Raw genomic sequence first — 4541 nt, forward strand, 5'->3', positions numbered from 1 at the left:
TTTATAACACTGACCTTTTGGCAGCTGGTTTTCAAAATAGACAATGAGCATAGGAAATAGTAACCTCAAACATAYTTCTTTTCTCCTCCTTGATTTACTGTTTTTGGTCTCTCCTCATCCCACGCAATCTGAGTGGGGATGTTCTGCTATTAGCAGGGCCACCATTCTGAGGGATAATTAGTGTATTTGTGAATCTTCATTCATACATTTAGCAGATAACTGCATTATTGCTGCAAGCTCAAAGATGTGAGTGGAATCAGTGAAAAGGTAAAAATATTAAAGTTTCTCTGATCTGGAAGGCCTGGGAACATAAAGAATTTTATTAAAAAATTCTATTAAAATTTCACATTAACTTAATTTAAAATTACTAAATCCTAGTAAAACTGATGACAGTTGGCTCTTCCTCCATCCATTGTCACCTTAAACCTTTCGCACAAAGAATGCCAATGAAGTGCTATAAGTAAAATGTGTTCTGGAATTTGGAATAGCTGCCCAAAGAGAAAGGTGAGCAGAATATTAGCTGGAAAAAAGAAAAGCATCTGCTTGGATTTAGAGGAAATGATGATACTGAAGAGAAGGTAGAGGCTCCTCTACCTTCTTGGCTGACTGCTCGGCTGACTTTTAARTGGAGAAGTATGCAATGGTTCTAGAAAGACATGATAATTTGCATTATCATCATCTTGATTAAGTTTGCTTGTAACAGAAGAGTTTTTGACAATAGCATGTAACTGGATTTTAAAATTTTGAGGACTGTACCAGCCTCAGTGAATTAARTCTTATTACCTTCAGGGAAAAAACAGAGCATGTGACTGTGAGGGAAGAAGGAGAAAGGGAAAGACTAACTGCCAAGCGTCGAGCAAGTGGTGAACGATAGTTGTCAGTCTTTTGTTGTTAATATCTTTCAGTCCCATGGGAGTCTAAGGCTTATAAACTGAATAACTTATTTCCAAAAAAAAAAAAAAAAAAAAAAAAAGGAAAGGAAAGTGAAATGAAAAGAGCCAAGCACTCAGGGCTAAATAGGATTGTGAAACCCTGGGCCTGCTGAAGGAATAAGGGAGCTTCCACGAAGTGCAGGAAGCTGAGCAGCTCCCAGAGTTACATGGGAGGATACATGCCCGCAGCAAACCAGTGCAACGCATAGCCTTACACACAGGGAGCCCTACTGTAAGAACAGAGTAGAGTCACTGAAAACCCCCTCAAAAAGAGATATTTAGAAAACCAAATGTGGGAGAAGGGTTATAGAGCTAATATGGAGATAAAATAAGGCTATTTGGGCAGCGAAGATACACACAACCCAAAAAAATGGTGAGCAGGAGCTATGGGGGAGTTGCTGAGACACCTAACATAATGGGAGTAGCACACAAGGTGGTTAGAAGGATGGAGAAGAGAAAGGTAAAGAGTCCCTGGTGTGCACAGTAAGCTTGGCCTTATGGAAAGTAAGAAGCATAAAACTTCTCTCAGTCATGGAAAAATGTAGATAATTCTAAAATATGTAAAATGCTTTAAGGYTTATCTGAATTCCAAATCAGTTGAAGGTCATCTCTCAAGAAGTAGAATTAATGCCTATTTTTAATGAAAACATGCTCCCCACTTGGAGGCATTACAATGTTCAGGTCAAGAACAAACAYGTCCCATTAATTCTCTCATTTGCATCAAGACTGTTTTCCAACTGCTTTGCAACATACCTCTTTCTTTCTTCTATACACTTCTATTCACATGCCTTTGCTTATTTTCTATAGGTAAGCGCCTTGCTTTCCACACTGTTCCCTTCTATTTGATTTAATTTAGAAAGCTAACTACTGCTACATGACAAAATGCTCAGGCAGGTGACCTGACYGACCATAAAATTCTGTAAGTTATAGCTAACTTGTCTGCTCATGTAACATCAGAGGGAAATGGCTGATAGATGATAAGCCATTCAGTAATCTAAATTAGCATATTTTCCAAAGAATTAATGAATTCCTGAACACTATAAAAATCCTTTCTATATTATAGAGATGTGAAAGATTCTTTCATTTTCCTGGAGCAACATTCCAATAAGACTTACATGAAAAGACCTGAGATTTAATTCTTAATGAAGTTTGTCTGAACTTTCTGAGCTAGAGTCAAGAACTCTTGAGTTTTACTCCAATGATCTGCCACTAAATTGCTGTGGCAGAACTCTGCCAAGTCAATGGTGCTCAGTACAATAGTTGCTGAAGTAAATGAGAGATTTTTCTGTTAAAAATTCACTATTTGCTAGATTATATGCTATTTTCCATGTCAGTAAAGCTAGGGATAGTACTTTCCTAATTAAAAAAATATGCGTAGGGAGGTTCATGTTTCAGCTTGAATTTCAATTTGTAAAGAACTGCATAAGAAACAGTGGCATTTCAGATGTGTATGATGTGTGCATGTTTGTCATTCCATTGCGCATTTTTATTTTGTATAAGGAGTATGTTTTTATTTAGAGTTTTGATGATCATTCTTGAATTACTTTGTTCATAGAACTAACACTGGTTAACACGTCTATCTCTTAAAAGGAAAATAAGAAATTCATCCTTATCTGGCATATTGTATCAAATCAAGCTACTTTGAAAAAAAAAAGAAATTTTAAGTGTTAAAGGAGTTATAAAAGAGATGGTTTCAAGTACAAAATCACATTTTGATCATTTCAAGATTATGTRTCCAGGGAGCATCCTAGCCCAAAGTCCAGAGAAAGAAACATCTAAATAGATGACTGTTGTTTGGGGACATTTTTAATTTATGAATTCATTTGGCAACCATTCATGTGTTCAAGCTTTTACTATGAAGTGTTTAAACTCTGAGTTCACTGGGCTSTGATCACTAAGAGGTACTATTTCGTTAGCTGCCTCTGTAGTCGCTATGATCCCTCCGAAACAAACTTCTCTTCTTCAGCTTTAATACATATTTAAGTCAACATCCATCAGTCTAGACAAGTGTTTGAAAAAGAACAAAATCAATTTACACCCAAAGCTAGYTGAATAACTCTCATGCCAGCCCTGATACCTTGACCTTTCATATTGCTGAAAAATGCTTTGTGCTTACCATGAGATCAAAGTTTTTAAAGGTCAATTTCTTTGTTAGCAAAGTGATTAGATGAATCAGGTTATTAGCTTATTTTKTGTCCCATTCTTACAGTAGGAAGTACAAAGTAAATTAACTTGATATAAATGTTTCTAATAGCCAAAAGTAATGACAGAACCCACTCATTTTATAGGGTCTTAACTAGACTCTTTTGAGACCACATTTCCATAAATATTCGATTTAATCTCAATGGATTGAAAATGTCAAATGAATAATTAGATCAGACATTGCTTACAGTTAAAATCTTCCTCTAACTATTATGATCATTTAAATTCTGTAGGTTAAATTATAATCTTTTAGGTTATATATATATTTGCTGAAGGTCCTATATCAGCTATTGCAGCTATGTACTTTGCTCAGCATCTTGCTGTTTAAGATTATAAAATGCTGAGTTAAAAGCTTTATTCCCAGGCACTTCATTCTAGTACCTTAATGCAAATAAATGTGTGGAAATGCCTGTTTTTCCAGCAGGCAGGTCCACCTGAGTAGTCTCTTTGGAAGCTTCTTCAAATTTGCACAGGATCAAATTAGCCATTGGTTAATGGCTAATTATCCTGTAACGGCATTTATATTACTCAATTCTTTCTTTAATGGAGATAAATCTGTGCAGATCAACCACTTAGATTCATCTGGATACATTTGTGATGTGAACTGAGAGTGTCTGCGAGTGAGTTCACACTCTGCCATGTGGCCTGTGTTGTCCAATCCTCCCAATCCTTCCTGTCTTGGAATAAGATCCCCTTTTGTCCTGGAATAAAACTAATGGGCCATGCTGTTGAGCAGGAAGCTATCAAATTGTAGAGATAGTCATGTGCATGCTGATCACACATCTATGCTTTTCTTTTTATTAATTGAACCAGTGCCTGCTTCCTGCCAAAAGCTCTGAAGAAATGCTATGCTAATCATTTTATCTCATAAACAATGTTCCTGTATGTACTCTGGGCTTCTCTGAACTTTTGTGTCAACTTCCAAGTCCATTTGCCAGATTTACTGGTCTGGCAAAAACAAATGCATTTGTGCATGGCATGAAAATCGATTTGAGAGGAAGCCATGTTGTATCTTTTAGAGAAAAGAAAGAAAAAGATAGCCCAAAAGGGCAGGGACAAAGAAAATTGACCCTTACCTATAATACAGTAATACCTTCTGTATTTTATTTTTTCTTTTTATGCTTTTCCCCAACTTTTAAGTGCAAGTATAAAGTATACTACACCATTTAAAGGAGAAAAAGTGTTGAAGAAGGCCCATACACTATTTTGTTCTGCAACAATATGATACACAAGCAGAAGAAAAGTAAAAAAAAAAATAAATTAAATTAAATTAAAAAAAAAAAAAGAGGCAATAGCTGTTGTAAACCAGTCACCACTTCTAGACGAAGTTTGCTGAGCTAAAAACTGTTGCGGGTTATTCCTAAAGCAGATGTGAAAGCTAACTCTGTGAGCAAGGTACAAAGCATG

This window comes from Rhea americana, unplaced genomic scaffold, assembly GCF_003343005.1.
Source record: "Rhea americana isolate MKP2758 unplaced genomic scaffold, rheAme1 scaffold_40, whole genome shotgun sequence".
Taxonomy (NCBI): domain Eukaryota; kingdom Metazoa; phylum Chordata; class Aves; order Rheiformes; family Rheidae; genus Rhea; species Rhea americana.